This window comes from Eublepharis macularius, chromosome 6 (genome assembly GCF_028583425.1).
Source record: "Eublepharis macularius isolate TG4126 chromosome 6, MPM_Emac_v1.0, whole genome shotgun sequence".
NCBI classification, from domain to species: Eukaryota; Metazoa; Chordata; class Lepidosauria; order Squamata; family Eublepharidae; genus Eublepharis; species Eublepharis macularius.
Genome location: NC_072795.1, coordinates 12712944 through 12730487, shown reverse-complemented (window position 1 = coordinate 12730487; position 17544 = coordinate 12712944). Strand labels below are relative to the sequence as shown.

The 17544-nt window shown below is 47.7% G+C and overlaps 1 protein-coding gene across 1 annotated transcript in view; it reads left to right on the top strand.

Annotated features, from left to right (window-relative positions):
- EPHB3 (EPH receptor B3) overlaps positions 1 to 17544 on the top strand; it is a 111201-nt gene that overhangs the window by 77015 nt on the left and 16642 nt on the right. The window lies entirely within an intron of this gene.

Sequence of the window (17544 nt, the reverse complement as noted above, 5' to 3'; positions counted from 1 at the left end):
TCAGGAGGCACATCTCTTAACCATGCTTAGGAAAATGAACATTGGCTGCAGATGAGGGATGCCAGGCAGGGCCAGGCACCCAGCGGAAGACCGGGGGGCAGGGACATGGGGGCAGCCCATTGGTAACAGAGTGACATCACTTCTGGGAAAATCTGAAAGTGGTGTCACACCTCTCTGGGAATTGGCGGAAACTTTATGGTAAACCCATAGAGTTTGCAGTGATTCCTAGGGAGGAATGACTGCACACCAAGGCCCTTTAAAAAAAAAATTCTCCCACCACTACTCCAAGTGGCCATAGGAAACAAGAGCCAGGGTAGGGCATCCCCTGCCCTGGTAGGTAGTTTCAAGGGTAGCTGTGTTGGTCTGTAGTAGAAGAGCATAAGACGAAGGGAGCTCTGACTCTCAAAATCTCATACCCTGGAAATCGAGTTGGTCTTTAAAGGTGCTACTGGACCCAAATCTTGCTCACCCCTGGAAGGGTATAGTAAGTCTAGTGCTAATTCACCTGCTCCCCCTTATCTGCAAATTCTCTCCTCCCTCCTTAACCTTGGTTAAGGGATCTCTTAGCAGCAATATTGGCACCGATTAAGGTTAGGGCTGTTTAATTTTTTAGCTTTGTTTTCATTATTGTTCTTGGTGGTGTACTTTCCCTACCCCCTCAAAATGCTCTCTCTCATAAGCCTTGGGCATAAAAGAGAAGTGTGCAAAATTCTAGAGGTTGGTTTTTAAGTTTCTGGGGAACTGTGCAGTTCTCAAGCTAGTACACAGCTTAGAAGCCAAAGAATTGTGCGATCCTTGCACTTGTGTGACTTAAGCTTAAGGAAGGTGATTAGCGTCCCAGTCTTGGTCGAATAAACTAAATACAAGCAGTCAGTGTGATGCGGTTGGGGAAAAAGGCAAACTCAGTCTTGGGTTGTATCAAAAGGGCCATAGCGTCGAAATCGCAGGAGGTCATAGTCCCTCTCTATACTGCCTTGGTCAGGCCACACCTGGAGTATTGTGTGCAGTTCTGGAGGCCTCACTTCAAAAAGGATGTGGACAAAATGAAGAAGGTGCAGAGGAGAGTGATGAGGATGATGAAGGGTCTGGAGACTGAGCCCTATGAGGAAAGGCTGAGGGCCTTGGGAATGTTTAGTTTGGAGAAGAGGAGGTTGAGGGGGGACATGATTTTTCTCTAAATATTTGAAAGGCTGTCATTTGGAGGAGGGCAAGGAGCTGTTCCAGTTGGCAGCAGAGGGCAGGACCCAAAGCAATGGGCTTAAATTACATGCACAAAGGTACCGGCTGGATATTAGGAAAAACTTTTTCACGGTCAGAGTAGTTCAAAGGTGGACTCAGCTGCCTAGGGAGGTGGTGAGCTCCCCTTCATTGGCAGTTTTCAAGAAGAGGCTGGATGAATCTTTGTCAGAGATGCTTTAGGCTGATCCTGCACTGGGCAGTGGTTGGACTAGAAGGTCTTATGGCCCCTTCCAACTCTGTGATTCTATGATTCTATGAATAGCTAGGGAACACTCTTATTTTTCATGTAGCTTACTTAGCTGTCTGACCAAAGATTGTTTCTCATCAAAGATGCAATTTTTAACTTGCAAACAACACAAAAGTTTCGCTCAGCTCTCACGAAGGCTAACCCCAGGGTCCGTGCCTAGCTGGAATCTGAAACCTATTTTGGAAATTCTGGCTTCCGATCCTTCTTAAGTAGTAACTTCGATTAACCTCAATTGCAAGTAATATTGCTGCTGACCTGTACCTTAAACTGGAGTTTAAGGTGTGGGAGGGAATACCCTGCAGAGAGAGAAAGCCTGGGGACATGGCCAATGTCAAGTCTCTTGAATAATGGCAGAGAGAGTGCCCCTCATATGTCTTTGCCCTCCTGGGCTGTGGGCTGAGCCCTTGCTGGTGGTAGTCTGTCATTTATTTAGACTCCGGTCAGCCTCTTTAGCCCCGGGACTGCTCACTGCACAGGTTGGGCGTGCAGGTGCCTTGGGCCAGGGCCAGTGAACGAGCATCTCCCGGATGCAGAAATATCCAAAGAGCAACAGACACAGCCAGGTTGCTCTCAGCCTGGAGATACGGCAGTGTCTTCCTGTGTGTGCATGCATGTGTGTGTGTGTTTATGTTCTGAACGTCTCCGCCTGGAGGTACGGAGGTGGGGCTAGCTGCCAGAAGTTGCCGGGGCGGAATCCGTCCTACAGAGCCCTGTCTTGCTATCAGACCTGCCCGTTCTCTGTGGGTGGTGGTTACAGGGTTGCATCACATCCCTAACAGGTCATGCTCACAGGAAGGGGTGCAACTCAGCCACACAGCTGGGAGAGCCTTGCTCCCCCACGCATTGTGTCACACAAAAATGCAGGCTGCGGAGTTAGCGGAATCGCAGGCAATCTGGCACTGAAAATGCTGGCAAAGGCTTTCTTTTCTTTTTAATCGTTACAATCTAGAGATGAGAAATCAGGACAGGCAAAACTGGCCACTGGCACTGAGGGTTTGGGGTGCTTATCTTGATTTATTTTACTTCATTTATACCTCTCCTTTCAGCTCATTGGGGACCCAAAGGGGCTTACATCATTCTCCCCTCTTCCATTTTATCCTTACGACAACCCTATGAGGTAGGTTAGGCTAAGAGGTGAAACTGGCCGAAAAACACCCAGCAAGATTCCATGGCAGAGTGAGGATTCGAACTTGAGTCTTCCAGACACTGTTAATTGCTGTAGCCAATGATTTAGCCCACGGCTTCTGCCCTGACTTGTGGCAACTGAAAAAGAAGTTCTACCAAAATATTTTTTTTAGCCCTACTTGCCTTTTTTTTAAAGTGGGGATCCCAAGAATTGAAACCACAACATTGGCCGTTTTCACACATCTCAGGATAGTGCTAAACTCACAGAGTGAGCGCGTCTTCATGGTGCGATTTCTGACGGAATCGTGGCGCGATGACATCAGAAATCGCGCCATGAAGACGCCATTATTCTGTGAGTTTATGCCTTGACGTGCGAAAATGGCCATTATCTCTGCAAAGAGCATCTTTTGCCACTGAGCTGAGCCCCTCACACACACACAGCCTGAAGAGAATGTGCCAACCTGGAGATGGTTGCCTTAGCCAGTGTGGCACAATAGCTAGAGTTTGGGATGTGAGAAACCCGAGTTCAAATGCTCCACTCCTCCAGCAATTGCTGGACAAAGCCGTTCTCTCAGCCTAACCTACTACAGAGTTGTGAAGCTAAAACAGGATTGTCTGATGTGTGCCACCTTGACCTACCTGGGAGGAAAAGTGGGATAGAAATGAGACATAAATATATCAATGTAAACAAGTGCAAGCCCATGAAAAAAAGTGTTTGGAGCTTGCATATTGCTCTGTCCTTAGTGGGAGTTAACATTCTTCTCCCAGTGAAGATGGCAAAAGGCACCGCAAAGGGGAAGAAATAATTGCAGACAGCATGAGGTTGACAGACCTGCTCAGCCCTCAGTTTCACCAGTTTTGAGTTTGGGTAGGGGCATAGTACAATTTGTTTTTTCCTGCATAATTTAAATAGTTCTCCCCTCTGGTGACTCGTCCTTTCCCCCTTTTAGCACCCACACGTGGGATGTCCACTTTATAAATGGGAAGATCTGCACCACTGTCTTTTGTATATGAGCTTGGAATTTCTGTAACTCTCACTGTTATACTTATCAAAGAAGGAAGGAAAGGGCTTGCGGCATTTACTTTTGTATGACAATTCCCCCATCAAATAGCTTTAATGCTGCTTAAAATCTGCACCAACTTTAACCCTGCCATATAGCGCATTTTCAGTGGAATGCCTTCCCCTGTGAGGCCCACCGGGTACCTACTCTGGTTAACATTTGGTTTCACGGCTTCACCGTTTCTGTTTACCCAGAACTTAATAGAAGTTTCCTCCCATCTTGTGATTTATTATTTTTATGGCCTTCTATTTGCATCCCTGCCTGACTGATGTTTTTATGACCCGCCTTTTTGCTTCTATGATGTTTTTTCTGCTGTTGACACATTGTTGATTTTATTAGTCATTCACTTTATGACGGTGTACACTGGGATCGCTTTATTGCCAGTGGGGTTAGCTTTATTGAACTGTTTTATGACTTATTGTTTCGATTTGCGTTTTTAATTGTTTCTTCTTTTTCAGTTGTTCGTTGCCATGAATAGGTTTCTGAAGAGAGGCATACAGAGGTTCTAAATACATAAATGGCTTTTATGCTGTAGCCAGGTTTCCTCTTAACCCGGGGTTTGCAAACCACCGTGAAACCCTGTTTTCAGCTCCTTGCTAAGGATAACCTAGATTAACCACAGTCAAGGCTATATAAAGGGAACGGCAGAGGAAGTTCAAATAGGAGAGAAGAGGTCTGGTGTCTAGGGTTGCTATCTCCAGCTTGGGAAATTCCTTGATATATAGTACCTTAAAGACCAACTGGATTTCCAGGGTCCCCCTCCTGTCTGGCGTAGTGGTTAAGACCAGTGGAACTCTAATCTGGAGAACCTGGTTTGATTCCCCACTCCTCCTCTTGAAGCGAGCTGGGTGACCTTGGGTCAGTTACAGCTCTTTCAGAGCTCTCTCAGCTCCACTCACCTCACAGGGTGATTGTTGTGGGGATAATAATAACAACAAACTTTGTAAACCTCTCTGAGTGGGTGTTAAGTTGTCTTGAAGGGTGGTATATAAATCGAATCGATTTCCAGGGGACGAGCTTTCAAGAGTCAAAGCTCCCCTTGTCAGATACGAAAATTCGTTTGATGAAGAGAGCTCTGATTTCGAAAGTGTATACCCGAAATCTAGTTGGTCTTTCAGGTGCTCCGTGTGTGCATATTATATGTTGTCAAGTTGCCTCCGAGCTGTGGCGACCCTATGAATGAAAGACCTCCAAATCATTAACAGACTTGCTCAGATCTTGCAAACATTAGGGTGCTACTGGACCCGAATCTTGATCTTCTACTGCAGACCAACACGGCTACCCACCTGGAACTATCTTACTGGATATTGGGGGGTGAAGCCTGGAGATGGTGGAGTTTGGGGGCGGGGCGGTCAGCAGGGATGTGATGTCATAGAATCTGCCCTCCAAAACTGCCATTTTCTCCAGGGGAACAGATCTCTGCAGTCTGGAAATCATTTGTAATTCTGGGAGAACTGCAGGCCCTACCTAGAGGTTGGCAACTCTACCGCTGTCCCATGTCCAGCCCTCTAACCCTGCTTGGAGCTTAGGAGGATTACGTCTGTGCTACACCTTTAAAATCCAGTTTAGAAGCTTCCTGAGAGGCCCCCCAAAATTGCATAGGCTGACAGATAGAAATAAAAGCTCAGCCATGGCAAAGGTGCAGCTACCGGTGGGCACATCGGGCTGTTCAGTTTACTTTTGTGTGCGTTTTAAAACAGTCTGCTCGTGCAGGCCAAAACTCAGGCTGTGCTGCCTGAATGTTTGTGACTAAAAGGGCGTCTGCTGCTTGGATGGGGCTCAACCCATAAATATGCATGAGGCTGTTTGTGGGTTTCGAGGGGAGGCCCCAGAGGTCAAGCTATTTTGGTTTAAAGCTAAGCGGGGCAGGTGTCATACCCCAGCGGGGGACTCTGGGCTGCCAAAAAAGACTTGGAGTCCATTCTCTCCACCAGATGGACCGAGGCTCCAGCCCTGCCTTGCCGTGCCGAGAGTGTTAACACAACTGTTTGGGATAAGATGTGCCGAGCGCGAGACATTCCTTTCTCCTCCCCAGCCGATCCTTGTCTTGCTCTGCTTGGAAAGTCCCATTCAGTGGTGCAGGGCTAACCTTCTCCTTTCTGACCTCTGATTGGAAGGGGAGAAGAGGAGGAGGCGGCAGCTGGAGAAAATAAGAATCTTCCTCGTCAGCATCCAGGTCCATAGAAGATAGCAATCTTCTCCACCTCCAGAAGCATTGATACATGTTTCTGCAAGGCCGAGACATTTGGCACTTGACCCAAATGGCATCTCCCTTCTTGTCTCATGCACTTGAGGCAGAACGTTCTCCTCCCCGTGACTTGTCGTTTTGAGGAGAGGTACTGGCTATCACGGTCGCTTCGCTGGGACTTGTGCAGGAGATCTTCCTCGCTGACGGATCAGAGTTGACTGGCTCCTTTTCTGCTACCCTTCGCAACAGTGTCCCATATTCATCCCCCACTTCCTGTTGGTCCACGAAAGGCCACCTCTGCTGCAGGGATAAAGCACCCTTGCATGCAAGTCCGGAAAGGTTATTAAACTGTCGTGTCCAGATATGTGATAAAAAACAGGCGAGCAACTTTTGTAAAGCTTCCCTGCCCGGTCCAATGGAGACAAGTCTGGATTTACATGGTTGACCAGGCTAGTGGCTATTTACATCCCTGCACGTACAAGGTGTCTACTTGATTTTTTCCTAATTTGGCCTGGCCCAGCTCCACAGTGTGTTATGAGTCTTTCCAAGGTTCATTTGGGCAGCTTAACTGGAAGGAGAAACTTAGCAGGATGAGGAAGAACTAGAGCCCTGCAGGAGCAAATAGCGCAGATCTTCAAGGTTTGGCAGCCAAGGAAAGGGTGCATGGTGGGAACATCAGCTGGGCCAGGAGAACATGAGGCGCCAGCAGTTCCTGCCTTCCTCACAGGCTGCCTTTATGCTACTGCGTCTCAGTTCATGTCCTCTGGATCCACCCACTGGCAAGTGATAGTCCTGATCCTGCTCTTGTGCGTGTCAATGAATGTGGTTGGGCAACTCTGCCTGGCAACCAAGCGAGCCCTTCCTCTCCTCTTGGCAGCTTCCTCTTGGTTTTTGTTCTGAAGCTGCCTCCCCAAGAGGAGTTGGCATGCTAGTGGGTTACGGGCCCAAGAGTGCGCAGAATTTCTGAAGTTTTTTTGCATCTTAAGAAGTGGCCGCTAGCCCACGAAAAGCTTACACTGGGGTTAAAATGTTGTTAGTCTTTAGGGAGCTGCAAAACACCCATCGATCTTTTTTAGTTATGTTTGGGTCCCATCTGGGACTGCTGCAAGATCTGTGGATGAATCCTTGACTGCAGAGAACCTGTGCTTTCCTGCCTCTGGGCCTCGCTCTGGTGATTCAGGATTTCCTCATGGGGGCTCTTTGGTGAACTTCTTGATCTCTGACCCTGGCTAGGAGTTTCTGTCTAACTGGGGTGTCACACATATTCCTGCATAACAAACAAACAAAAAAGTCCATGCATGTAGAAAAGTAGTGCTTAGAGAAAAGGTGGCAGCCTCACCTTGTCCCTGACATGCTAACTTTTTGACATGCAGGGATTTTCTCTTTTTAACATTGGTCCTGTCAGCCCAGTGACAGTCAGGCTTTAGCCTCTGAGTAGAAACGTTCAAGGGCCTTGCCTCCAGATCAGGCCATCTCATCCCAGCATCCTTTGATCAAGGAAGCTGAAGGCTGAAGCAATCTCAGGAGGTTTTTTTTTCAGGCAAACTGGTTGGACAAGCCATCCTTAGGAGAACTGCCTCTGCTTTGAGACAGCTGCAAGAGAATTGCGACAGCGAGTGAAATAACCTGAGATATGGGTTTGTTTTCTGAGAGCTTGCTTGTTGTGCTCTTGGCTGAACCTCCTGGTTGTCAAAGGCCGGGTCCCACTGGCCTGGAACTGAGCACAGGGTTTGAAAGCCTCATTATTCAAACTTGTCCTGAGTTCCAGATTTCTTACTCAGCTAGGGCCTCTGAGACGGGAGGCGGAGTTTGGTATCGGTTAGGAACATGGCTAATAAAACCCTTCGGGTCGTCCAGGGAGATTGTTGCAGAGCAAGTGGTCCGAGAATGCAACTTTGCTGAAATATCTTTATGGATTAGCTCAGTTTTTCTTGGCAACTGTTGGGCTGGCTTGGCCAAGACACTCCATGAGTCTCTTTTGCGTGTTCACTTGGGTGTTGTTTTTGTCTCTTTGCAATGTTTCTGAGGCACTGTTGAAGTCATGTTTCACCATCACGCTTCCATTTCAGAGGGTCCACAAGGCTTGATGTGGATGAATCTTGGATCAGAACCTTGTCTGTGTTTCAGAGATCAGGAGCAAGCCCGGAGATCATGTGGCTTCCATTTCTCAGCTCTTATCCTTGCCTGAAAGCAAACTCCTTTCCTTAACTGAGGTTTAAGTGTTCCATAAGCAACTTTCGGAGTTGGGAGGGAAGGCGGCATGGTGATGGCCAGTCTCATCCGATCTCAGAAGCTAAGCAGGGTCAGTACTTGGATGGGAGACCACCAAGGAACCCTCTGAAGAGGAAGGCAGTGGCAAACCCCCTCTGCTTCTCGCTTGCCTCAAAAGTCCCAGCAGGGGTCACCACATTGCAACATTGCGACTCCCTTTGCGTGCTCCTCCTCGTTTAATTTGTCTCTTGTAGCTTGGCTCTCAGTATAGGAACTGGGAGACCCAGGATCAAGTCCCCATTATGGAATCTTGCTGGGTGACCTTGGGACACTCACACACTCTCTGCGAAATCTACCTCACAGGGTTGTTTTTGTGAGGATGAAATGGAGAAGTTTTGCCATCTTCTGGGCATGGAGTAAGGGCCACTGTGTGGGGGGGGGGGAGGTATCTGGGAATGTCCTGCTTTTTGATGGGGGTCAGACTAGATGACCCTAGAGGTCCCTTCCAACTCTGAGATTCTAAGAGGAGAATGATGTCAGTCCTTGTGGTTCCCCATAGGAGAAAGAGACAAGGTATTGATGAAACAAATCAATTCCGTGCTCCTATTCTCTTTGGGGGCTGAAGGAGGTTGAAGCTGCCTTATACAGTCAGACCATTGATCCATCACGGTCAGGAGTCTACTTGGTCGTGCTGCAGATTTCCAGGGTCTCAGGCAAAGGTCTTTCACCGGCCCCTTCAGCATGCTAAGCAGATGTTCTGTCACTGAGTCACAGCTGCCCGGCTTTATCAATGTTCTCGCATAGGGAATTGGAGCTACTCGCCCAATGCTGTGGCCTCTGGCGCTTGCTTTACCCCCGGGAGGAGTTTGCAGATTGCCTTCTTTCAGAAACCGAGGAGGTAATGGTTTTGAAGAGCTGGTACCAGCGTGATGCTCACAGGGGTATGCTACTGCTGTGCATTTTACACTGTGCCAAGCGCCTAGGAGAAAGCAAACGCATACTTGTAGTGATCAAGGGAGGCGGCGGCAACTAGAGAACGACCTCAAAACTTGGTTTCCACCTACACTACTCCATCAGTGTTGAGTGCCAGAACTAATCACTAGTTCCCACTACCTTTAAGCTCCTGTGAGAAGGATGCAGAGACAAAAGCCAAGCCCACCAGGGAGGGAACGGTGGTGGAGGACTGGCACATGGCCTGGCGGCGCAATTCTATGCAGAATTATGCCAGTCTGAACATACTGATTTCAGTGGGCTTAGACTGGTGTAACTCTGCATAGGATTGCACTGTGAAATCTTATATACCGTCTGCGCCCTTCCTTGGCTTCTGTCAAGACAGCTCTTTCTGTGTGTATCTGTGATAATGTAGATTTTCTTGTCTTGCGACAAAGGCTTCAGGGAAGTTACAAACTCTCCTCTTTTTTTGGTACCAGTCAGGAAATAACCGCATTTCACCTGCTAACTCAACTCGTCTTCAACAAGCTACTGTTCTCTGCAATGAGAACTGGTGTGCTGTGGTGGGATGAGCCGACTTCCCCCCGGCTTGTTGAACCTGTGTGCATTTTTTGAATTTTGGAAACAGGTAGTGGGCCCCACAACAAAATGGCTGCCAGGCGGCAGGATTCAGCTCTTCTCACCCATTCTTCTCTTCTCTTAAGCTTATATACATCTGTAAGACAATAACGTGAATAGGCAACTATCCCACCCCCAGTTGTGTCTGCTGTTGCCCTCAAACAGGGAAAATGTTATTTTAAAAGGGGAGCTGAGAGAAAAGTATTGGCCTCATTTCACATGGCAGCATCTGTGGGAATGGAATGGGAGTACGGTTGCCAGCTCCAGCTAAGGAGATTTCTGGAGATTTTGGGGTAGAGCCTGAGGAGGGCAAAGAGAGGGACCTCAACTGAGAGCGGAACTACAAGTGACAAAAGGCACAGGTTGGACACTTGTCAGCTTCCCTCAAGTTTTGATGGGAAATGTAGGCAGCTTGATGCCTACCTGTGGTCTGGAGATCAGTTGTAATTCTGTGAACTCTCCAGGCCCTACCTGGAGGTTGGCAAGCCTAAATGAGAGACAGTGTCCAGGTCAGGAGCTCAAAGTGAGATCTTGGATTTGTCTGTAGGTCCTCCAATGCCGTGTCCTTCAGACACCATCAGTTTCTGTGGCTTCATACCATTTCCCTTCTTTTTAGTGCTCAGTCATACCGGCAAGTAGATGATTTAAGAGTACAAACAGGGCTGAAGTCTTCTTAGTCTGACTAGCTTTCTTCAAAGAAGGCCCACCAGATGATCCCAGGAAGGTCATGGAGAGAGAGAGAGAGAGAGAGAGCCATGCCCTTGCTTGTCTCTTTGAAAATCTAAAGTATGGTAACTACAGCCATACAAGTTCCATTCTCAGCTTTTGTAACTCAGCGGCCATTGTCCTTCGGGAATCTGTCTAATCCATTTGAAAAGCCATCTAAGCCAAGGGCAGTAATCATGTCTTATGGCACTGAATTCCAGGAGTTAATGATTGTCAAGATGCTGGGCCATAAGCATGGGTAGGGCCATAAGCATGGGTAGGACCAGGAAAGCCGTACATCCCAGGCTTGAGGGCAAGTATTGTTGCCAATCTCCGGGTGGTGGCTGGAGATCTTCTGGAATTACCACTGATCTCCAGGCTACAGAGATCAGTTCTCCTGGAGAAAATGGCTGCTTTTGAGGGTGGATTTATGACAGTATATCCTGCTGAAGTCCCTCCCCTCCTCAAACTCGACCTCCCTAGGTTCCACCCTCCAAATCTCTAGGATTTTCCCAACCTGGAGCTGGTAACCCTAAGGGCAAGGCATTGCAGGCACAGTCAAAATGGATAATTGCCCAGACAGCTTCCAACACCGACCCAGATTTTTTGTATCCCTACCTAGCTAGATAGCCCAAGTGGGCCTGATCTCATCAGTTCTCAGAAGCTAAGCAGGGTCGGTCTTGGTTAGTAATTGGATGGGAGACCTCCAGTGAAGACCAGGGTTGCAGAGGCAGGCAAGGGCAAACCACCTCTGTTAGTTTCTTGCCTTGAAAACCCCGGCAGGGATTGCCATAAGTCAGCTATGACTTGAGAGCACTCTCCACAACCACTAGCTAGAAGAAGACAGCTGCTTGAATGAGTGGGGACATCCCGGAGCCTGGAAGGACATCACAGCTCTAAGGGGCTGCCATGCACAGATCCGGAGTCTCGATCTTGGTAGACCTCTGACTGCCTTGCCTCCTGGGCAAACAGCCTTCCTTGCTTCACTGCATCTCTCAAATTGCAGCTTCTCCTCCATTTATTGTGCTGCCCCTTAGCCTATTTTTGGAGGTATAGTCACAGTGAAGATAACATATAGCGAGCCAAAATCTACACAGCCATACAAATGCTTTCCCTCTGATTCAGTGCTGTTTTCTCCTTTTGTCACTTTTTAAACATTGTTTATGACATATCGTATAAGATACGTTGGATTTTGGGGGGTTTTGCCTTGTTTCTAAATTTTTATACAATCCCAGTCCTATTTGCATTGTTTGTTGGATGTCTCATGCCATTTGACTGAACTGTCTTACGCTGTGTAATCTGCCTTGAGTCTCAGCGAGAAAGGCAAGCTGTCAATAACGTAAATAAATAAATTATCTGGCCCTGGTAGATAAAGTGCAGTTCTGAAAGAAAGATCACTGCGAACACTCGGGCTTGCCAGGGCCGTTTCCACACGTCTTACCTGCCAGTGAAACATCTCACAAAAGACCCGGAAGACAGTGTCTTCTTGCGCGAAATCGCACCAGGAAGACGCTGGTAAGACATGTGGAAACGGCCCGGGTCTCCGGCAATGGTGGGAGACCTCGTGCTAGCAAGCTCCTTTGCCCATTGCTGCTTGAAGCACCAGTGTGATAATCTTTTGTTTTTTAAACGTTGCCCGCATCTCTGTGTCACTACTGGGTACATCTGAGAAGTGACGTTGTGACATTGGTCTCACCTTCCGTATGTCACCTCACTCCCTCTTATTGGTTGCCAGCTTGACCTAGCGACCCTGCAGAGCTACCATGGCAGCAGAAAACCACGGCAGCGAAAAATCAAATGCCTCATAATGGGCCACCTGCTCTCCGAAATATGGCTTTATTCTCATGAATTTCTAAGCACATGACAAAGGGGTATTTCCAGGCAACCTTGGGATTCCTTAACGAGGAAATAATTAGTACAGGGCAGTTTTGTCCTAGAGATAGTTGCCGTGTTTCCTCCACACAGTGTATAGTTGCAGGAGAGCATTTTGTGCATGCCAGTGTGCACTCCAGAGAATTTATGGCCTGCACCTTCTCGAGCCCTCTGGAAGATGGAAGCGTTTCTTGGCGCACGAGTCGGTGTAGCAATGTTTTGCTGGAAAGTGTGCGTGAGAGGAGGGCAGTCTGCAAATGGAACTCGTCTGTCTTTTCAAAGGACTGAATCTCCCAGTGTTCTTCCCCCTTCTTTGAGAAATGTGCTAGCCCAGGAAAAGAAAATGGAGAACTACTCTTAACCAGCCATCCCTTCCTATCTGCGAATTGGGAAGTAGAGGTCTGAGGAGTTGATTCAACCTGGGAGCTTGATACCTGGGGAGGCTGAAAGGGCTTTGGGGCTAGACTAGGGAGGAAATCTTCCAGAAGTATTTCAAACAGCTTCCCCCTCCCACCAAATTACTGATAAGGGAATGGGGAAACACGTTTGACTCTTTCCCCATTCATATATATGTGACAGTAGGGTTGGCAGCCTTCAGGTGGCGGCTGGAGATCTCACGGAATTACAACTCATGGCTCATGGCTGAGGTTGGCTTCCGCTGGATGGAGGGTGCAACATCTACTCCCCTCCCTGTGAAAGTTGCCCACCACGGTTTGTTTTTCAGCTGCTGTTACTGTGCTGCTATATCCAGTTGTACTGCCGTATCGTTACTTATTAGCTGTACTGCTGCCGCCGGGCAGAAGAGTGCTGTTATTTTTATATGATGTTTTAATGTTTTAATATGGAATGTTTTTAAATGATTTTAAGGTTGTTAGCCCCCCTGAGCCTGCTTACAGGGAGGGTGGAATACAAATATGATATAAATAAATAAACTGGGCCGTTTCTTACCTTCTACCGGAACATCGCGGAAGACAGCGTCTTTGCGCGTGAAATCGCACCAGGAAGACGCTGTCATCTGGGATTTTTGCACGAAATCAAGTCTTCCTGGCGCGATTTCGCATGAGAAGACGCTGTCTTCCACGATGTTTCGGCAGAAGGTAAGATGTGTGGAAACAGCCCCGATCTCCATGCCATAAAGATCAGTTCCCTGGAGAAAATGGCTGCTTTTGAGGGTGGACTCTAGGGCGTTCTGCACTGCTGATGTCCCTTGTCTCCCCGAACCCTACCCTCTCCAGGCTCCACTCCCAAAATCTCCAGGAAATTCCCAACCTGGCAGTTGGCAACTCTATGTGAGAAGGGGGCAAAAGGGGAAGTTTGCAGGATTTGTGTTCATCTGATCTGAGCTAGGCAAGAGCAGCGTTGTTGACTTTGTGTCTTCCTCTGCTGGTTTCGGTACAGTCTTGGCAACTTCCTGCCGGACTCCAAATTCCTGTGGCACTAGCTGTGGTTAGCCCTAATGATAAGAGTGTTGCCTTGGCCCAGGCGGCTGTGATTGGTGGGGTTAGCGGATTCAGGCCCAGCCCTCGTGTAGACAGGCAGCACGTGGCGAGGAGTCTTTATACGCCTCCTGTTTATTTCTGTGTAGTCTCATCTGGCATTGGGTGAGTTGGATGTGTGTTTTTGCCAGAGGATGGAAGTCCGGAAATCTGCGTGGCTGGAGCAGCACTTCAGGTTTTGAAATTGGAACTTGCAGCACAGGGTGTGCTGCATCTTTCCAGAAACCTAAATGTTTATCAAAAGGGGAGCAAGTTTCTAATCCTCAGGGCAACCGAGAAATATACTGGCAGAGAGAGGCCTGCTTGAAAGAAATCTTGGGCCAGCAGGCGGCTCACTCCTTGCAGCTCTTTGAGTTTCTCTACACGAGACATCTGACACGTGAAGAACACGTGTCGGGAGATGCAATGGTAGCCGGGAAGGGTCATTTAAAAAGGCAGAGCCGGCAGCAGGACAGAGGCTTTACTATGCACTGGAGCTGTGTGAAGGAGCTGTGAAATACCAGAAGGGAAACTTCAGCCCATTAGAACCTCTCCAAGGCCAAGCCTGGCTCTGGAAGGCAGCTCCAGCCCATTTCCATTCCTCGCTGCCCTCTGGTTGCGATCCCACACAGTTTTAGACTGGAGAGGTGAAATTGACAGAACCTTTGGGGAGCTGAAGATGAAATTAACAAACCCGTTTCTGCCAGCTCTGTCTTTTTAAACTATGCTTCCCAGCTAACATTATGTTTCCCTACACTTGACAAACACGTGCCAAGGTGTCTCGTGTAGAGAGACTCTCAGTTTCTCTCTCTGGGACTGAGTCCCCCACCACAGTGCCCCCCATTTTAGCAGCTGATGTCTGCGTTCTTCTTTCTTCAACCTCGTCCTATTTACTGGCCCTATTGCTAAAAAATCAGTAAAGTGCTATAAAATAAATTACTGGATCGTGCAACCAATTAAAATACGCAGATGAAGCCTATTTCTGCTGACTGGCTCTACTTCTTGCAGTTTCGGGATTCGCCTACCTGGTTTTGTTTGCTCCTTGGGAACACAAAACTGGTAGCTTGACTGCTATGGTCCCAAATCCGTACTGGGAGGAGACACTCCATACTGTCAGGGCCACATGCCTGGAAAATGTAATTGACCCTGCAGCATTATTCAAAACCTGTTTAGTAGCAAGGAACATCACCGGGTACACAAAGCATGATGAATCTTCTCTTTTCCTGGTCTTGCGATAGTTCGGAGGTTATCCTGAATGTTGCCAACCCTGAGCTGTCAGTGGATAAATAAAGATAACTTTGGTCATCTGACTTTTATCAGTTGATGGATTAAATTTAAATAGATATGGATACTGCTTCCTGCCCTTTCCCTAATCCTTCATAATGGATGTGTCTTTGGGGCACCGTCAAACTACATGGAAATCCGTGCTCAGGTCTCCCGATGTGTTCGCTTGCAGGATTGCAAAGGAAAGAAGGATTCCTTTTATTACAAGGAAAAGATCGTTTTAATGTTTTCTTTTTTAAAAAAAAAATTGCATCTGAAATTTGGTGTATAAAATATTCCCTATTGCTATATCAAATTAGCTTCGAAAATGAGCAAGTTTAAACTCTCATAAATACTGGAAAGAAGGCATCCTCTAGAAACGCTGTTTGCTAGGTTTAAGTACAAACAGGAGAAAGGATTTAGCATAGCCAGTGTACAAAGCGTGCTGAATAAAGCCGTGGGATTTGGTATGGGACCATTTCAGACTGCAGGTTGAGAAGCCGTCTTTTTGAATAGCCTCTCTCAGTTTTTCAACCTTCCTCCTCCATGTGGTAAACGAATACGTTAGAAAGATTGCTGTGATGATATTTTCTTCTGAGTATACATAAAGTAAGATTTTTTTATGTAGGAGCATTCAAAAATATGAACACCCCCACGCAACTAGCATGCAGTGTGAAGCCATACATTACAGAATTCTGCTGCATCATTTTGAATAATGGGTAGATTCTCTCTCAGGAATGCTAGTTGGGCACAAATCAAGCGTTCGAGCCAAGCTACACGTGACGAATTACACTTGCCTGGCAAGTGAACAGACTCACGTGTATTCCTCCCTGTTCACTTGCCATTCACTTGCTCTCCACCTGATCAAGTGGAGAGCAAGTGAATGGCAAGTGAACAGAGAGGAATACACCTGAGTCTGTTCACTTGCCAGGCAAGTGTAATTCGTCACGTGTAGCTTGGCTCTACAACTGATCTCTAGATCAGTTCCCCTGGAGAAAAATGGCTGCTTTGGAAGGTGGACTCGATGGAATTATACCCTGCTGAGCTCTCTGTCCTCCACAAACTCCACTCTCCCAAGTCTCCACTCCTCCAATCGCCTGGAATTTTCCAACCTAGAGTTGGTAACCCTACACCTAGCGAAGCTTGTTTCATTTGGGTAGCCGTGTTAGTCTGTAGTAGGAAAGCAAGAAGTGGGTACAGTCGCCCCTTGAAGACCAGCTAGACTTCCAGGGGATTCACTTTCAAGAGTCAAAGAGCTTTTGTATTTGTGAGGTCTGCACAGCAGTTGGCTCTTTTCACTCTCAGTCTTGCCGATGCACTAGGGCCAAATTTTAATATGTAGTGACAGCTTTTGTTGATACATCAACCAATATGGACCCATCAAAGCTGACAGCAACCAAGATATTACATGTATCCTAATGGCTTTCTGTTGGTTTCCCTTCCTTTTCCTCTGTGTCTTGTATTTATTTGAAAACGATATCAATTAATATGAAATCAGCAGGGGGAGGGGACAGAAGGGGGCCATAGAATCCCTCCAAGCAGGCACGGCTGTGAATTTGGCCAGTTGCACCAGGCCCCCGGGGGTCGGAGGGTGAACAGGAAAGCCACTCGGTTTCCCCGGCCCAGCTGTTCGGCAACTGTCAATCGGGCCCACGGAGGCCAGCAGGAATCCCAGAGCAAGCTGCGTCTCTCTCCTGCCGGGATTCCTGTGGTCGATAAAACAGACGTAGCAAAAACTCCCGCAGGCAGGAGGCTGGCACCGCAGCTTCTGGAGTTCTGGAAATAAAAATGTTCCCACGTGACCCAGAGGAAGATTTAAAGCCCTCAAATGTAGCAACCAGCAGATTCCTCAGTCAGGCTCACAGCAAGCAGGAGCTGAGCAAAAAATAAATCATTTGGATCTGGTGTGTGTGTGTGGGGTGGTGGGTGGGGGTGCAGCATGCATTCTAAAATCATAATGCGTGAAGTTGTAAGGGTTGGCCTGTCCCCTACGCCAGCACCTTTCTCCACATCTATAGCACTTTTAATGTGCAATCTTCTCTCTTTGCTCTCACACGAAGCCTGTGAGAGAGGCCCTATCTAATTCTGATTTTTCAGATGAGGAACTGGAGTCGAAAAGAGACTGATTTATTTGCTTGCAGCTGTGAGCGCAGAGAAGCCCAAATAGAACAAACTGCTTGGCATTTGGCAGCTTGCTGCTGGAGTTACCTTTGGGAGGCATCGCTTCAAATGACAAGCAGGGGGTACCACTTTTGAAAGGTCCCTTTTGCAAGAAACCCTGCTTGCAGATAGAAAGCAAGCATATCAAGCCATAGTTCAGCCCTTTGTGCTGGCATTCTGTCTGTGGGGTTTTTTTTTAACAGAAGGGAGCATTTCATCCCCCTTGCTAATTTGGAGAGCCGGGTTTGATTCCCCACTCCTCCACTTGAAGCCAGCTGGGTGACCTTGGGTCAGTCACAGCTCTCTCAGAGCTCTCTCAGCCCCACCCACCTCACCGGGTGATTGTTGTGGGGATAATAATAACAAACTCTAAACTGCTCTGAGTGCACATTATGTTGTCCTGAAGGGCAGTATATAAATCAAATGTTG